The 20758-nt window shown below is 38.2% G+C and overlaps 1 long non-coding RNA gene across 1 annotated transcript in view; it reads left to right on the top strand.

Moving 5' to 3' along the window:
- Positions 1 to 4908: 4908 nt before the first annotated feature.
- LOC139479937 (uncharacterized) overlaps positions 4909 to 20758 on the top strand; it is an 18440-nt gene continuing 2590 nt past the window's right edge. The window contains exon 1 of the long non-coding RNA XR_011654374.1: positions 4909 to 5348. This is a non-coding gene — a long non-coding RNA (uncharacterized lncRNA). The remainder of the gene's footprint in view (positions 5349 to 20758) is intronic.

Here is a 20758-nt window from a genome sequence, read left to right as displayed (position 1 = left end):
TAGAGTCCCATGACCTTTTAACCCAGTTTCTACCTGTACATCTCATGGCATAGTACTATGCCTATCATATTTGTATTACATGTATGTATTCTTGGTATAGTTAATACACCTGTGTAAGTAAACGTGTTTAAAAAAAGGACTATGCTCTAACGTAGAATTGAGTGATTTGTGTCAGACTGAGACATTGCTTTGGTGTTTTGGGTAATGTACAACACAAAAGTATAGTTGTCAGAAGAACAAAGTATTTTTACTTAAAATATTCATCGTCAACGACAGAGAATAACATGGCTCGACTATACGCGGAAACAGATTACACTGGGCGTAAAAGCAAAAAAGCGGTGAAAATTATATGAATGGATCACTGAAAATCAGTGATGACACCAGGTGTTCGCGAAAAAGTAAGCATGTCAAGCCCTTAATCAAACTGCCTGGGACTGCTGCCAATTCGCCCAAACCTAGTTGTTCATTAAATACAAAGGGGTGTTGAAACACACTAATTCACCCGCTACATTTTATTGATCGTCATGCGTGTATTTTGATAACATACGAATGCAGAAAACATATGTCACAATGGTTTGTAAATATGTAGATTAATATCACATATGTTTATGTATGTGATATGTGTTTTGCAGCTATACTGCAATTAGAGTGGTTTATAGCTATACCTTAAATGTTAGAGTGCTTAATATATGTACCGCATATGCTTGTGTTTTTTAGCTATAACACACATGTCTGTGTCTTTTATATGTACACGACACATGTAGATGTGAAGTGCGATTATTCCAGACATTTAAGTATTATTTGTGACTATACAACAGATCGTGGTGTGTTTTGCGGTTATGCAACAAATATCAGTGTGTCTTGTGGTGATGCCATAAATGTCAGTATGTCTTGCGGTTATACCATAAATGTCGGTGTGTCTTGTGGTTATGCCATAAATGTCAGTGTGTCTTGTGGTAATACTATAAATGTCAGTGTGTCTTGTGGTTATGTCATAAATATCAGTGTGTCTTGTGGTTATACCATAAATATCAGTGTGTCTTGTGGTTATACTATAAATGTCAGTGTGTCTTGTGGTGATGCCATAAATGTCAGTGTGTCTTGTGGTTATACCATGTCAGTGTGTCTTGAGGTTATACCATAAATGTCAGTGTATCTTGTGGTTATGCCATAAATGTCAGTGTGTCTTGTGGTTATACTATAAATGTCAGTGTGTCTTGTGGTTATACCATAAATATCAGTGTGTCTTGTGGTTATACTATAAATGTCAGTGTGTCTTGTGGTTATCCCATAAATGTCAGTGTGTCTTGAAGTTATACCATATATGTCAGTGTGTCTTGTGGTTATACTATAAATGTCAGTGTGTCTGCGGGTTATGCCATAAATGTCAGTGTGTCTTGTGGTAATACGATAAATGTCAGTGTGATTTGTAGTTATACCATAAATGGTAGTGTCTCTTGCGGATATGCAATGTGTGAAGCTCATTTCTGGTGTCCTCCGCCGTGATATTGCTCGAATATTGCTAAAAGCCCCATAAAACCTCACTCACTCACTCACTCTTGTGGTTATACAATAAATATTAGTGTCTCTTTTTGTTATATCTTAAATGTTAGTGTGTATCTTGGTTATACAATAGATGTTAGTGTGGCTTGTATTTATACCACAAATGGTTTGGTATGTATGTACACATATGTAAGTGTGTATACTTGATATATGTACACATGTGTATGTGTGCATTTTATGTATTTACACAAATTTAAGTGTGTATTTTATATAAGTATTCACAAATGTATGTGTGTATTTTATGTGTGTTCACAAATGTATGTGTGTATTTTATATGTATGTATGTATGTATGTATGTATGTATGTATGTATGTATGTATGTATGTATGTGTTCACAAATTTTACTGATATTCGTACCAATGCCGCTAATGTAAATATCTCCTAATTAAGTTACATTATTTTCAGACAAGTAGTGTTTTTTTTCCTCCAACCACACCGGTTAATGGTTATATATTTATACGTATATTAGGTAAATGTTCACATGCACGCTGTGCAATCGAGTGCAACGACCACCCATTTATCATAGGTAAAATATTGGTTTCATATGTTTTATGATTATACATGTACTACACGGATGTCTATGAGAGAGTAACGACGTTTTGCCATGTTAATTTCTCGTTCAACATTTGTCATTTGCACCTGGAATGATATAACGACCCATATTCCTGACCTTTGGGTCTGACTGCACCAGGAATGTTGGAACTACCTATAACACTCATATTTTGTCGTAACTGCACTTTCAAAGATATAACGACCCTCAGCCCTCAACTTTAGGTCTTCTACACCTCGAATGATACAACGACTCCGAGCTCTCAACTCTGGGTCTAATACACATCGAAAGATATTACGACGCACCGTTTTGAACATTTGGTCTACTGCGCCTCGAATGATATCGCTCCTCCTTAACTGCAAACTCGGACCTCTCTGTAAATTGAGTCATATAACTCTTTCTAATCCGTGCTGTTAATGTTTATCATCCTGGCCGCAATTTCCAGACGGCTGCGAGTGACGCGAAAGTCATATCTTTTTCTATGTCGTCCTTATTCTTAAACATGGGCGTCTACAGAAATACAATGTAGTGCTTACTCAGAGAATTTCACCCTAATGTCTTTTGACATCAAATATATCAACACAAGATGATAAAAGTTGAAAAACTCCACTTTTTCCACTTTTATTAATGAGTGTTGATATATTAGATATCAAAAGACTAGTGGGTGAGATTTTATTAATCATCCAACATTATTCTTCCAACTTGTTCAGTTTATAGACAGTAATAAGCAGTGTCTTAAGTATAAAAAGTACTGTTAACAGCTTCAGTAGCAGAACCATTAGTGATGTCATTTGATTGTGACGTCATGGTAACCAGTGACGTCACAATGGTCTGCAAAGCATTGTAATGCAATTTCATTGCAGCGATATCTACAGTGTAGCGATATCTCCTGTGGGAGCCAGTTTTCGATGATAAATCTTCCACTCAGATTGTAAATCATGAGTCATATTTTTCTGTCCGTATATAATTAAATATTAATATAATTTGCTTTATATAATCGTTACACTGACAAATATGTTATGCATGCAATGCATTGACTAGAATGTTGTTTAAAAATAAAACAATGGATGGTTTGATTTATGCTAAACTGTACATGTCTGCATGATTGATCCTTATAATAATGACACTGGTATATTGTCGACAACAATAAACAAGATTTGCATTGTGTTTGTGTAAACCAATTAATTTTTGTCAATATTAACACAGTCTTGATTAGAAATATGTTTAACCCTGATCAATATGACACTGTCTGACAATATGTCTTTGCGTGATGATATATATTCAGACGACAGTCCATGCATATATATATGATTGAGAAGTGATGACAAACTTCTACTTTTGGTGAGGTAATATGCAGATTTTCATTATCTTGACCCCTTTAAGGGAAGATATTCATGGGAACTAGACTCTGAAAAGTACTCATCTATGTTTAGCCTGACTAATATAGATCTTTGTGCATTTTACAAATCCTTGACAGAAGTCACCAATTGAGTTTGTTTATAACAACCTATACTTAACTGTTCAAATAAAACCATGGTTAAAAGTCAACTTTATATGCAAGTTCGTCAGAAAGTACCAAAATATGGGGAAAAGCAAGGGATGCACAATTACATGGTAAGTAATATATTGTATCGACAGGGTTTTGTTAAATTTGTATTAGTCGTCATATTGACAACTCGTTTAAAGTGATATTCATATTGTGATTCGTTTTTTTAAACTGCAAAGAACAGAATTACGCACTGAAAATATTCAGTGTATAACTAAATATTGAAAAAGGCCATACAGTATACCATGTGTGTATTTAATACAGAATGGAATTAGGGATCTCAAATTGGAATATTCTTTAGAAATTGCCCACATACTGAGCGTCCTATCAAGGTCCTTATAGCCTTCACTGCAACATCACATTGTCAGAGACCACGCGAAGAAAAAGATCCATCAAGACCAGTCTGTAAATGATTTCTGTGATCCTGAAGGGCGGAGGCTATAGCCAGGGAGCGTGAATTCTACCAGCTGATCAAGAGGACGACTTTCCTGACGCTTGAAAGGATCTCAGGAACTTCAGTTGACTTTTCTCTCGACTTATGGGAAATAAAAGCGACATTTGTGCATTTCTTGTGAGCCATTTCCCTCAACGTTTGGAAGTTCTGGTTGGGAAAAGGCTCGAGGGATGGCTAGGGCTCGTAGAAGACCCATTGAGACTGAAGACATTGGCAAATGTCATCAAAACCCGCTCAACGAGATCAGCTGGGAATTTAGATTCTATTTGTATTCATAACCGCTCTCTGTCTGTGTGTCCTGTCCAGCGATGCCATATTGCAGGGTTGGTCCTCTGATTGCTAAACCTTGGTGTGTTGGGCGAGGACTCTCTTCGTGTTAGACGCTCATTAAGGGCTAACAAAGGGGAAAGGGGAGAAAGATGGAAATAAATTTCACTCAAGAAGACCAACCGCCGAGTCTTGATTTTTCTACCAAGGAAGTCAATTATGAAGAATTTCGTTTGTTACAACTGCACTTGACAGCGAAATTAGTGCGAGTTCCAGTTTTATTGCATCGGAAGAATTGCTGCAGATTGTTACAGAAAGCAGGTCAGGGAAGGTCGTGAATGTATTCAGCTCATACCCAAGTTTATTTTGCTCCGTCATTTAGTCTTTGTTATCGCATCAGGCGCCACACCGCCATTCTCAGAGCCGACTCCGCGATCAATATACCTGCGCGTGGAAGCCACGCACCGTTTGATTGTCACGTGACTCGAGAGTGTGCTCAATTGAAGCAAGTAGGCTTTAGCAGACGACTTTTATAGATGGATGTTCCTCCACATACAGGGTTAATAAAAATCAAAAGTCGTTTTTTCTGCGGTGGTCATTTCGGTACGATGGAATGTAAAGAGTAAGAAGAGTGTATCGTTGTCAAACGCTCACTGTGGATATATTTGATCAGAACCCCTTGTGAGGTGTCTTGCAAGTGGTCATCGAGAGGGCGGGGCAAGCGCACCTTGACGGGTCCTTTGATGTGCTGAGGTAGTGTACCTGGATGACGAGAACATGACAGCTGACTCGAGCCGTGCTCAGGTGAGGAGCCAGGTATGAAAACGGATGACGCAGAAGGGGAGGGAGGGTAAGCGCGAACGGCATTCGCACTCGGAGGAGTGGGGGAAAGGATGAAGACCCTCGTGGACGCAGAAGCGGAGGGATGGAGAGTGGCAGCATGTGCTTGTGGATGGATTAACGTTAAGGTAGGTCTCACTCTGTACACACATCGCAACATAACATCCATCGCCTGTAGGAGTGCCACATGTACACACAATCGTGTATATCTCTGCTGTACATTGCGGTTACTGGACTTCTTTGACGGTGTTAACTTGGATGTCTCCAGATTAGATCGCTACAGTCGTGGTCGTCTTTATTCAGTTGAGATTGGATTGAGATGTAATGCGGATTCCGAATGTTGAGAATTGTTACCAGTTATTGTTCAACGGCGCCGTAACGCTAAGTTATGTTGTCTTCTGGCATACGTTCCTTCAGTTAAACAGTAGTTACTGAGCTTGGGCTAGTTTTCAGACATACTCCTATGGTTTAGTATTAGTTCACTATATGTTCAGCGTTGCTTGCTCTGTCCGCCAGGGTAATGTGGCTTTCACTCTTTGAGTTTGTAGATTTAACATTTTCAATGTCTGAGGATTCCCTGTAACACTAAATAGCTATCGTTTGTGATAATCTTATCTATTTGTGTTAATGTGTCTTCAAATGACTCTACCGCACTTCTCATAGGTTTATGGTGTGTGTAGTTGTCACATTTATTTGCTGGCCAGTTTGAGAATTTGAGACGGATAGACATCCAACTTTCTGTTCATTAAATATGTTCGGTGTTATCCATAAGTGATGTGGAATGTTAATCTCAGACGTATGGCTTATTGTTGGAGGATATAGATCTTGGTTTGTGACTCAAACGTAGGGTATGGTTAATACTTTGTCCAACTCACGTGGGTATAGATGTTGGTTTGTGATTTGGAACTTGGTGGTGAAAGCGTGGAAAACGAACAGACCTTGCTCGACTACGGGTATTCTTGGGTAAATAATACAACATAAGGCTGTTATTGCTTGAGAATACACGTAATTGACGTGGTCCCATCTTCATCCAGACTGCTTGAATAATTCACCAGATCCTTTGGGGTTCCACGGTCAGCGGAATGATTCTGTCCAGGAGAGTAGTCCCCAAAGCCTTGAGGACTATTATAAAGTCACTCTCTTTAAACTAATGAGCCAAGGAAGGCATCCGCATTTTCATTTGATGAAAATTACATCAGATAAATGATATCGGGGCTTTGAACTCCGGCTCATACAAAATGCATCACATGACTCTAATAATTGTTGCTTTATTGGCTAAAATCGATGGCGCCAGTGGCGTGTGACAACTCGGAACAAATGGCAAGAGATGTGTGAAAATGTTTGTCTTCTTCAACAATTATGTGGTGGTTTGTGCAACATTTTGATGTGTCTTAATGGTTGTTGCTAATTAGCTTCATCACTAGCGAGGCTTTGTCGGTGTTAATAGGATCGCATTACTGTTTGCTATAGCAAAACAGAATTACATCTTTCAGTTCGGATTTAGCAACTATTACCTCGTCCATTTGCCAATATTCATTATCAAAGTTTAAAAACGTAAGGTTGAGTTCCTAATATTTGAAAATGATGGCCATTAATCCTTGATAGATTACACAGCTTTCTGGTACCACACAACAGTCTGAAACGGTTAAGTACTTAATGCGTTAATGGGTTTGATGACAAATGTACAGTGCTCGATTCCATTTTCTGAAGATTTTTCTCTGACCAAACAAATCATCCTAGATAACTATCATACTTTACTCAGTTTCACTATAATACCGGTTAATGTCCGCCGACACAAAAACAAGATAACTGTCCCAACTCACTGATGTAACATGATGCAACTGAAATCAAGGGATGGACGTTTAGCGCCCGATCACTGCGGCCCACTTCATCATTCCTTGGGGATGCATTAAGTGTATCAAAGTATACAGTGCTGTGGGCGGATAGAGTAGACCAGTGATAGCAATCACACTGTGTCTGACAGATGAGGGGTCGTACACAAATGACAGTCATGGATCCGACGCTCTAATATGTCCAGGGAAGTGTCTGTCTTGCAGACGACTATCTGTAGATCATTGTTAGACAGATTTTAACTCCACGTTGGCTTGCGGTTGTTAATTCCTTTATTTTGAACACTCATGTTAAATATTTTACATTTACACTTCAAACTTCACACAGTTTATCATGAAATATGCAGCTATTAAGTGACAAGGATATGATACTTCATATGACACACACACATTGTGTTAACAGCTGCTGCAGATGAATAAATTAGTATTGAATACCTTTGTGCGATAGATAATTGTGTACATCTAAGGTAAATGAGAGTCAATGAACAGTTAGAATAGACATATGAATATATAGACGAAATACATATCGAGCACGTGAATTATCAACAAACAGTATTGGCGTAATTGAGCAGAATCACTAGAGGAGGAATAACTCCAGTAAATGTTCATTGTTGTGTATTTCAGAGGATACAGGTCATATCGGGACATGTGTTTCCAGTAGCTCTCGCAGTTACAATGTTGGTATCATGTTATAATTATGTTCCTGACCGACAGATGTTTTTTCTCTGCTTCCCCCTTTACTGAAGAATTAATGGTTCTGGGAGGGGCTTTGACGGTGGATGCTTTGTTATGTAGTACAGGGTGTGTGGACTAAGATTAACCTTATGAATAGTGTTTAATTCCAAGCAGATTATAGTTTCCTTAATCAGCTAATTTATACCCTGGCCTAAATCTCAAAATTCTTACTTAGCAGCCATGTCAAAAAAGCTTTATGGCCAGCTGTATAAAAGCAAACTCATAACGGTTATGCGTGACCTTCGGGATTTTGTGAAGTAGAACTGAGTATGTTGTTTCAGTTAATCATGAATATGTCCATGATATTACACATGCAAAATAATCTACAATAAGGGTTAAAATTGCTTGCATGACGATTAACTATTAGTCTCAAGAATGTACATTATTCTAGCTTAAATATTGAGACGCCTTCGTCTGATGCTATTACAGCAGTGTCCGCAGATGAATCTATCTACCCATGTTTCTTGTTGCGTGTGTGTCACTGTTTCTATGTATAATTCAAAATGTATATAATTGATTTTTGAAGCCTCTCCCATGCTAATCTTGAGTCATCCGAGAAACCCACGCTATCGTGTAATTGAAGGCAGCTCAGCGTATCCTTAGGTAAAAATGGCGACAAATATATGACTTTATAACACGAATCGGAAAATACGTGAACGGATGGAAGAAATAGGAAAACACATGTATCCTATTTTTTCTGATTATGTGACACGGTAAATGGTTTAAATATATACTTGTCTAGCAATTTGTCTGTACCGCAATGAAACCGTTGATGCATATTCCTGAATAGATTCTCGTGAAGAAGCTAAAAGTAGATGGCTTATGGTTAGCAGTTCATAAATAACTGATGTTGTAACATAGTACTACATTGATAAGCCGATGCTGTTCAATAACGGGTATGGCTTTTTTCATTACATCTAATTCATGATGTGGTTCTATACTATGTATCAGATGAACAATATCAAGCTTTTCAAATTCCCGTGCTATTGATATTTTTCAATAATGGTTCATTTTAATGAAAAAGTGTTGATTGGAATGTGATGATGTACTATACGAGGAACATAGACTAGTTGCAGTGTATAGTTGAACCCTGAGTAATAAAGTATTGTATGGCATTGTTAATATATGTGCCCCATGTTATTGTTCTCTAATTGAATCTTAACCAACACACTGGATCACAATACAAGCATTCGCTTCAACATTATATTGACAACAACCTGATACGGTAGCATTCACGAATGATAAGAGAAAATTGCACACCTGCTGTATTTTCAATGGCACCCACAATCAATATTAAAGATAAAATGATTTGTCATTGCTCCAAATTTTACATTTTTGTGATAACACCAGCAAAAATCATATCTAAAACTTAAATCTCCTAGATGGTGGAATGTGTTCTTCTATCATTAATAATCAAACATAAGTTTTGAGCACGGTTTGTTAATGAAAAAGATGAAACCAAAGAAAATTCTGCAGAGGGTACAATTAACATTATATATGTAACAGTTTGAAACCTGTTATTTCGTTTGGAATTTTACATTTTATCGAAAATGTTGTCGGGAATCTACTCAATAATTTAAGGCGTCTAGCTTCAAACCGGTGCCAGCTTGAGCATGTCCTGGGTATATATAGCTGTTGTGTCCATGTGGAAATACTATGGGGAAGACCAAGAACTAGTGTAATAGATGTGTAGAATGTTAGTGGTACTGCCGCAGCTCGGTAAGTGCGTTAGGGAACGCCGTTATGCCTTGAGGAAGTCTGCAATTCACTCAAAGTAGAAGTCATCGTAACCCAACAAATACGTGCAGCAATTTAGATACCTACACCGAAAAAAACCCCTTTGAAACGGTTCCAGCACCATTACATTAAGCCAAGGCGCTGTGAGGATGTTCCAGATATTGGATTTGAGTAGTCTGGTGTATGTTACTTTGAACATTGAACTCCATCATCCTAGACACTTATACTATAACCCGAAAAGCCGTATGTGCAACCTTTGTATGAGCCATTGTCTTTCCAACAAAGGCTTTTGGTGGACAGTGTCCATGTAACACAATAGTGATCGGTGATACAGGGCGCCTTGATGGATTAAGCGGTCAATGGTCCTGTCTGTGTCTCCTTGAGTCCTTTAAACCACAAAAAATACCAGCATCCGGCCTGTATCCGTGAAGATACACATTACTATATCGGAAACATTATAATTTAAGACTTAGGGTCGGCTGGGATCGCGTTGTATTGATACGGTGTTATTTACAATGCTGGTAATTATCTCCTGCTTTTAAACAGTCAGTTGTAATGAAATTAGATACACGCCCTGAACAATCGATTGGAACGATAAAAACATCTGTCCTACATCTTTGAAATTGGCGACTGGAAAATAATATGATCGGCGATAGCTATTCAGCAGTTGTGTGTGTACAATTAAGTGACTCTCAACTGTGTTGTCGTTGTTTTGCAATTGTTGAAGCAATTGCAACGGGCCGGAGTGATCGTCACCATAGGATCTGCTTAATCATAATCTCACTCCTGCTAATGTCTCCAAATAATTCTCAAGAGACTGTTTTTGCCAAAGGACTGCAATTAGGTGGATTTCTCACCGCCTTGCTTCATGTAATCCAAATCAATATCAAGCAACCATCCCTGAACTCTTCCCAAGGTTTTATGGCAACATGCTTTGAGACTAATTGAATGCAACATCAAGACTGTCTCCTATCAAAATCGAAACTTTATAACACATCTTGTATTCAAACTTTGACACTAGTGATAGAAAAAGACCACCATTCAGGGATTTGAGGCTTGTGCCTGATACTAATGTACTAGTAGAGACACCATGCTAAATCTCTTTTTCAGGGACTGCACAATATTTCCAAAAAGGATTAGTTCATAGAGAAATCTTATTATCTGAAACATCGGACACTAAACAACGTAAATCCGCCAGTAACAAATTTAAAAGAGATATGTCTATGGACACAAACATAATTACTGTACGTTCCATATGCTGTTATGTTCTTAAACACGATTAAGAGATTGCTTGTGAAAAAAGAGTTCGTATCCAAAATTGTGTAAAGAAATGAAAAACAGTTATATTTGTGCAAAGGCATCACAGATTCTATATAATTGTCTGCTACAGTAATATTTTATGCTGTCAATACTCATTTTTATAATGCGATTAAGAGTTTTAATCATATATCATTTTGAAAGACCAGGAAGTTATAGGCAATAATCAAGTCGTAAAACCCCTGGACCTAGCTATAAAATCATCGTCCGGGGATTCCCAACGATTAAACAACATGCAAGAATATGACTAGCAGTAGCAATGATTGAAACCTCTCAATGGCGATGTGGTGGAACATATGATTATGTAATAAAGCAAGCCAAAAATCAACTTATCACGGAATGTAACTGCTTCTCTAAATCAAAATCCTGAGTTGGACAGGTCAGAACGTTGTCAACATTAAACATTTTTTTTCAGTTCCTCGTTTGTTCTTCTATTGCGTGTGACTAGGTTCCGTCTGCTCGTCCACGCAATCCGTTATTTATCAGCGGTGCAATGACTGAAGAATTAGAGTGCCCGACACTTCCGGCGCAGCGTGAGATGAGCGCGAGACCCATACGATCCAATCGATAGCCGTGCAATCAGATCACGTGACCTCTCGAAGGCACTCAAGTATTAAGTTCCCTTAGTGTATCCGCAGCCCGGAAGTAGTGTTACAAGACTAAGTTGGGGGAGCGAGTGTGTATGAAATCCTGGCACTTAAGATCCCAAAATGACAAGGTTTCAGGCAAAGGCAAGAGGTTATTAGAAACGATATTTTGGTGGGACACAATCTCACATCGAACAGGATGCAACTTTTTGGACATGCATTTTTTTTGCACATTGTTATAAAATATTCATGGTGTGATTAACTACTTGTACAAATTTCTTGTACAGTCAATTTACACACGGTTATGGGGGGAAATAGGCAATTGTCTCCAAGGAAATTAGTTTTTGGATTTAGACCTACAACCCGACAAAACCCTACAAAGGGACAGCTGACAGTGACAGCTCAATTTCGCGGTTGCACCGTGCACATTTAAAGGCGCGGAGGACCATTGTGTAGACCCGCCGAGCGCACATTACCCCTTGCTGAAGAAGCCAAGAGTTCTCATAGTAGTAATAGATAAGGTAACAGAATATTAAGCTATTGGTTTGTAACAGAATGTCATTCCAAATTTTAAGGCACTTTTACTTCGATAAGGTTATGTCAAGTTTATTACGTGAGTTATTAATTTTGCATCAGCGGAAATATCATCTTTGTATTATTCTGTCTCAGAAGCATGTTCAGTGATAACCTTTCGCAAGAGAGGTGATATGAATATGGATGAATAATTAAAATATATCGATCTGTTGGATGTATGTGTGTGTAATAAGAAAAGATCATTGATGGTATTCAGGATTCTGCTTTTGACCGACAATTTTTATGATTATGGAAAGCGTTTGTCGCTTTAATTAAAAGCCCTGAGCGTATAGTAACAGTAGTAACAGTGACTTCAACAATAACCTATCATATGAATATGACACCGATTGAATAAAATATACATATATACTTACGATGTTCACAAGGAATGTTTAATTGTAGAGACTGACAATTCTGTATCACTGGTGTGTCTTTGTTTGATGTTTGACACCGCTCTCGGCAATATTCCAGCTATATGACGGTGTGCTGGACATAATCGAGCAGGACCGGGTAAACCAGTGATTGATATCATGAGCAACGCCCCAAGTCACCGAGCCTGACCACCCGATCCATATAATCGCTTCTTTAGACAAGCATAGGTGGCGCGGTGGAATCCATTTGAGAATATAATATTTGTAATAATCCCTTATATTTAAAAGAGGGCGAAGTGATAGCTGTGTGGATAAAGCGTATGCTCATCACACCGAAGATCCGGGTTCGATTGCCCAAGTTTGAACAATGTGTGGAGCCCTTTTTCGACATCCCCCGCCGTGATATTGCTGGAATATTGCTAAAAGCGGCGTAAACTCACTAACTCACACCACTAATTCACTAACATGCACGATAGTCAAGGAATAGTTCAAAGGTGAATTACACCATAAATACACATTTAACACATGTAATAAACGCCGAAATATACTGAGCCCCATTTATGTTTTGCAGACTTTTAGCCTGATGAACGTGTCTTAACATAGGGATTGTGACATTGAGTAACTAGGCAAAGATAATGATCTTTGTCAAAAACGTTCCAACTGTATGAAATGAAGTTCCCTATTATTTTTTCACATTGATAAGGTTTTATGGGCAAATATGGACACACAGATGTAACGTTAATGACAGAACACGGAATCTGTACATGATAACAACCATATCTATCACAATTACATAGAAACTACGCGTACAAAGACATCTAAGAGGGATGGTTTTGAGGAAAGATAACTCTCTGATGTTGATTAATTTGGCTTAAAAAATTTGCATCATTATTTTGCAGGTTAAGGTTCAAGGTTCAATGATAAACAGCATGTATAAACTATTGTGAATAAATATACATTTCAATAAAAATAAATTAATTCTAATATTTTGTAGAAGGTTAAGATCTGGGCATTTGTACATTTGATACAACCCCCTGTACATGTATGTATGTGCAAAATCAAACTTTGATGCACAACCTCGTGTATCGTTATGTAACGGTACGAACTTTACAACCTGCATTTATCTTATATTCAGTCAGTTTCATCAGCGCTTATGAAGAAATATATATATCAAATGGAATTGGAGCATTGTTCAAACCACAAACTGCAAATGGTTATTAAAATAATTTGTAACCCATTAGTTTTGTGTGAAGATCCATAACTGGAAATATGCAATTGGTTGTATATAGTCACTTCCTATAGTCACTCTTTTGTATGTAATATACGTTTGTCAATATCTGTAGGGCTCGTTCCACCTACAACATGGTATGTGTAATTACTTGTATATGGCAACTGTATTACACAAATGTTTCGTGTGTAATCCACTACTGGATACATGCAATTGGTTGTTTAGAACATGTAACAGTCATGTGTATTATACGCACCTTGAAATATGCAATGAGTTGTATATACCAATATAACACACCGCTGTTGTACCAAATATATATCAATCTACTTGAATATCCTTATGCATATCATATGCAACAATACATGTGCACTTGTATACAGCAATTATATAACACAAAAGTTTTGTGTGTAGTCCACAACCTGAAAAATGCAAAGGGTTGTACATATCAACTACATAACACGCCTCTATTGTATGTAATATACATGTGTCGATATCTGTAGGGATCGTTAGCATGCTATTCCTCCTATGCTGTTTAAATAGTAACTCATTCACGTATACACATTACCTGATGCTGATAGGATGACTAGGAGCAATGGCTATCCGACTCATTGTCTGGTTGGTGAATGAACATCGGTTACCATGAGGAAAATAGACGACCTGTTGTGAATGTAATGAGACAACTGATTATACCCTACTCTCTATGATAACTTTATATACAATACCAGCTTCTGCGCTCACATATCAAACGCTGAACGCTGTTATTTGCAAATTAATTCACTGTAAGATGGGCTTGTTTATCCTTCTTCTCTAAGTATGCTTCGGGGTAGGGAATTTCGAGGCACAGCTTGCTCGATATAGCCGGCTATTTTCTAGCTTTCGAAATTAGGAAGACTTAGAATTATCTTCAGTGCAGTCAGAGTACGGTTGGCGAGGATCTGCTATGTTTGTAACTCAGCCACACGACCTATGTTTGCTCCCTTGATAGTACTTACATTGGTTTTGATACGATCAATCGATTGTAAGGGAACCGCGCATGGTAGATCACAGAGGTGGGGAATATACACTGTTCATCAGCGGATAAAGAAATTTCAAATCTTATGCTCTGAGGTAAAGAATACCAATTGTTTCATTCTGCTTTAAAACCTGTGTTTTAAATATAAACAGTTCATTAACTTGAAGATTTAAGATGGAATTGAAATTGTATAGTTTTTCAAAACATATTTTAACGTTTTAACATACTTCAGATAACAGTTACATTCATGAGGGAACACTTATCTAAAAATGCACTTAAAACCATTATGCAATGAAAATTGTACTTGAAATATGTATATATATTTTAACTGTTTTACCTTTTTAACACACTTCAGAGGATAGTAGCCTTCATTAGGGACAAGTATTTTCAAAAACTCTGTATTAAAACTATGAACAACCATGGGATATCACAGGATAGCTGTAAAACACCACATTCCCTCAAGCAGGCTATTGCAACTCAATATTCGCCGATTCAGCAATTATTCATGTTATGTGTAAACATGTAATCTGTAAAGCCTTTCACGTTCATATGGTAGACGCGGAGCAGCTGCAGACATTTAACATGTGTGAGATGTTGCTCTATCTCACCACCGTTGGCTGTATGCCCTCATGCTAAAATATGAATGCAAGCAGACTCTGACTATGTGAAAGTCTCAATCACTCGTTTCTAATTTACATAATTCTGTTCTGTATTAAGAATATCGTACACCAAGGACATTCTGGAAAAGGAATACGTTATTAGGTTTGACCTCCTATGTGAAAATGTTAATTAAAATCGTTGAATTACAGAAATTGAGGTTCTGCAAGGGTATGCGTCATTCATGAAGTATTTATCAAGGTATGTGTCAATGGTCGAGCATGTTAAACGTTTCAAGAATTTTAATACCTCATAATAAATCTCCCGTCTTTTATGCTCAGTTAGGTAGTTTCAGGGCGAACATATAGGAATTAAGACTATTTAGGACATAAAATCTTTCGAACCACTAAAGATATTTCGGCTAAATCTTGCGTTTAATCGGTTTCCATTGTACCGTCTCGTTAATTATACCCAGTTGTCGTATTCAAACTCTTGCCTCAAGGGGCCATAATCGCAGTACAAAATGCTATGACTTTCATGCAATTGGTGTTTAACAATTCATGGGGTTAGTGGACGAAGACATATTGCTGTGTCTCGATGTAGTGTTCTGTTTGATTGATGCTGTCCAAACTCGTGCGTCCCTATCCTCCCAATGGGGGGCTGAGCTGAGAAGTGTGCTGAATAATTCAGCGCGGATCGATTCTGGAGTAGCAACACAATCCAGGCTGTGACTCTCCCCTGCACTAACACAGCCTCGTGTCCCCAGAGTGGCTCAAGCCTTATGTGTCCAAATTGTTTGTGTCGGGTTGATACTTACCTCAACTTGTTAAATCGACTTTTCTAAAATTCCCCTTACTCTCTGTGTATATGTGATTTATACATAATTAATAATACGCCTGACAACTTGTATAGTTTGTTTTCATATGTTTTGCGCATTACTGAGATATGCAACAATAATATAACACACATGTACACTCACGTAAATACATAGATACAACACACAAACACACTCACAAACCCACACTCTCACACGAACACACTCTTTCTCACACACACATGCACACACAAACACACACTTTCTCTCTCACACAAACGCACTCTCACACACACACAAACACACACTCTTTCTCACACAAACAAACTCTCTCACACACACATGCACACACACTAACCCACACGAACACACTCATTCTCACACACACATGTACACACAGACAAACATACGGTCTTGCTCACACGAACGCACTCTTTCTATCACACACATGCACACACACAAACACACACTCTCTCTCACACACACAAACCCACTCACACTCACACACATGCACACACACACACTCTCTCACCTACACTCTCACACAAACACACACAGAGAGAGACACATACATAAACACAAACACTCTCAAACACACACACACACACTCTCACACATACACATACACACAAACACACACACACACATCCATTCCATCCTTACATAACATATTCCGCAGAGCACACACCGCACACTCACTCTCTCTCTCTCTCACACACACACACACACACACACACACACACACACACACACACACACACACACACACACACACACACACACACACACACACACACACACACACACTCATTCCATGCTTACATAACACCAACCGCCTCCGTGGTCTAGTGGTAGAGCGTTCGCCCAGAGAGCGGAAGGTCCGGGGTTCGATCCCCGGCCGCTTCATACCAAAAGACGTTAAAAGATGGTACTTGTTGTTACCCTGCCTGGCGCTCGGCTTTAAGGGGCTAAAACAAGGACTGGTCGGCTCGGAGTCAGTATACTGTGTCTGAGTGGGGTATTCATGTTAAACTGCGGCATGGTATCTCAGTGAGCTAGCACTATAAATCGGCATCAGTCCGGACTAGTACGAGCAGCCACACAAACACACACACACACACACACACGTACATGCACGTCGCTATATAAGTGCAATAATCTTGGACGCGACGTTAAACACCATTTCACCTCACCTCACCTCACCTTACAGAACATCAACATATTCCGTAGAATACACCACACTCACACAAACCTAACAATCCACACCTGCAGACACATCCATACATCCAGATACACAATATCCGCATGCAAACATGTCATATATCATGACGCCACACATCACCCCAATACGACACCCCACCCACCTGCCTCCCCACCCTCATATACACCCCGAGTAAGATTTCCATTAACCGATAGGCAACCGGGCGTTCATTCCGTTGAATTGATAATCATCATCATCATCACCATCCTTTCTAATCATCGACAGTGACATGTGTTTATGCAATCAACTCAAAATGTAAAAGTAAGAGTTGGCGTAAACAAAGCCATAGTTTAACAACGCTTGGATGAGATCAAGCGATATCTACACTGTAGATATCGCTGCAATGAAATTACATCACAATGGTTTGCAGACCATTGTGACGTCACTGGTTACCATGACGTCACAATCAAATGACATCACTAATGGCTCTGCTACTTTTTACACTGAAGACACTGCTAATTACTGTCTACAAATTGAAAAGGTTGAAAGAATGATGTTGGATGATAAATAAAATCTCACCCTCGTGTCTTTTGATATCAAATATATCAACACTCGTTGATAAAAGTGGCAAAAATCCTCGGCAAGCCTCGGAGTTTTCCCACTTTTATCAACTCGTGTTGATATATTTCATATCAAAAGACACTCGGGTGAGATTCTCTATGTAATCACTGAAGCGTCGACCAATGACGAATCGTGTGAATACTTAACCTGGTCCTCTACCACCTACTCCAAACATTAAGTCAAACCATGAGTAAACCGTTGACGAGGAAATAGGGCACATCTTCAATCACTAGTCATAAAATCTGACTGTGTAACCTAACCTCCACACTGATCATTATCTTAGTCCAAAGATTTACGTTATCAAATCCTCCCTCTAAAGGATTCTTTGTAAATCACTCCTACAAAGGGCACCATCCAATTTAAAACCTCCTTTTTAGAATTAAAGTGTGTAAGGATTAAAAAAATACGATGCGCAAATGGGCAATCCCTCTTTCCTATCCTATATTAAGTATTCAGAACGTAAGCTTACTGGACTCGGCAGCTGGTCACAATGGACGTTTGGTGAAGGACATGTCATTTTGTTACTCGTAGTTACTGTTTATATATTCCTTTCAACGCACACTAGAACAGTAAGTTCATTGGTTACACTGCATCCCTTTATTCCTATTAGGGTGAAGAATTATAGAGCTTAGGTTCAGATTGACCTGGTCTTACCTCTTCCTATTTAAGAACCTCTCAACGGAGATATCTTGTTAATTTCCAACATGCCACGAAGTCCCCTTTACTTCCTAAGAACTTAGAAATAGCTTTATTGATTATGAAAAGAATAACCATACTTGTTGAAGAAGGCAAAAACAACATTTATTGGTCGTGGTAACTCTCAGGATTCGTTAGTTCACGTATCAAAGGATGAAATGAATACTTGATCAAGAAAAAATTACTTTGGGTATATATAGTTCTTCCCACTAATCCGAGAACAATCGCTTTAATGGTGTCGTGTAGGATGTCAGTTTGTCAGGTTGACCTTCAAGAAGGCGTTTGTGATTGTGACCAATATATAATAGATGTTGTTTGCTGTTTTAAGCCACAGAAATATTCCAGCTATATCACGGCGGCCTGTATATAACCTAGCATGGAATAGCAGAGAAACCAGACTGGCTGATAAATAATGAGCAACATTCAACGAAGTCGAATAAAATAAAGGCGACAAAACCCTTTCCATATTCATAAGCAATCTTTTCTGAAAGCAGAGTCGATAGTATGATTCCGACTACATCATGAGCACGTGTTTTGAATCACTCATATGAATTATCAAATAGTGATGACAACAGGTGTTCGCGAAAAGGCGAGCGTATCCAGCTCCATCGGTGGCACTCGTCACAAACACATGCAAAGTCAAGTCATTTTTTAAAAATCTAAACACTGGAACATAACCAACCAAGCGGACCTCCCGATCAAGTTTGTCACAATTTGTGAATTGGGGTGGTGGTGGTATATATCCAGGTAACAAAGGTCAACCATTCATGGTTTACATTGATGGCGTGCATACTTATCAGGTTTGGAAATACTGATATGTAACTGTATTTTCTGTGTATCATTACTTCTAAGACACGAATATCCACTATAACGTGTATTTGGTTTGAAATGTAACGCACAAAGAGTTTTGACTTGATTTTTACAACACATTCACGTACATTCGTATGCTTGTAGAACTTGGCAATGCCGAATATCGAACTCTCACAGAGCAAACAGATTTAACTATCTGCACATATACAAGTATGTGAAGAAACTATCAATAATTTATTGTTACGTTGTTTCGAGTACAAATGTGTTGACCTCACCACAACCAGCTCCAGTGCTAATGTAGGACTGTTCAGAGGAGTCGTTTTAAACACTGTTTAGTGTTACAAGTAATGGGATTACAACTGCTTCTTTCACGGGTTTCTGGAATCACAAAAAGGCTAAGAAGGCTCAACGTGTAAATTTACCGACAAGAATACAAGATAGAAAAAGATTAAGTTATTGCTGAAATTTCTTTACAGGATATCCTGTCTGCCAATAAACAATTGATAGGGTAATAATTTGTTCTAATGTAACAACTATATCCTTTTAATAGTTCGCCTGTTCCTGTGGGGTTTATGTATCAGAAAAGGGATTTAGTGAAACCTGCGACTGAATAAATGGTTAAAAAAATTGTCATAATGAAAAAAATCAAAAATCATTTTAAGCGTGTACGTTGCTATAGTGATATCTATACTTCAGGATACTAGAAAAAAACAACATCGCATGGGCAAGTCAAGAGGAGAGCCATTTCACAATAAGTGTTGAAATGCAAAACCGTTTGTGTACATACATCTATTTCATAGAGGTAATTTATTACATACAATGTAAATAATGTTTTACCTACTACCAATAAGTAGGTACACGTATTGACAAGTGTGTTTACATATATGAGAAGTGAATGTCAAACACTGAATCAAAACACTGAATCAATATTGTCATAGATGTAAGTTATATGCTACTGAATAGTTTCTATAGAAGCAATACGAGTTCCATTTCTAGATATGTGGGGTTTTTTTTATTCACAATGGTGGTATACAGCTCTCAGAAAGTAGAACTATGATTGGTTCTGTGATAGTGAACTATGAATCAATGAAAACAATTTACACGTTGATCTTTAACTTTATGTACCTAACAAAGGCATAGTGGGCGTATGTAAAAGGCGAACGAAGGATCCGTTGGACACGGAATTAACATTGTGTATAAATAACATGACATTATTCATGATGGAAAAGGAAGTTTTTATTCTTTAAATCATGAATTTCGAAAACGTTGGAGTGCATCAACTGTCATATTATTCATGTTAGCAATGGAATTTGTTCTAAACATAGGAACTGCGAAAACAGGAATTAGCACCATTGCTGGAAAATATATACTCTAACTGTTATTCATCCA

The sequence above is a fragment of the Haliotis cracherodii genome, unplaced genomic scaffold, assembly GCF_022045235.1.
Source record: "Haliotis cracherodii isolate W230 unplaced genomic scaffold, xgHalCrac1.p SCAF_4, whole genome shotgun sequence".
NCBI lineage: Eukaryota > Metazoa > Mollusca > Gastropoda > Lepetellida > Haliotidae > Haliotis > Haliotis cracherodii.
This window is presented reverse-complemented; position numbering and strand designations above follow the sequence as displayed.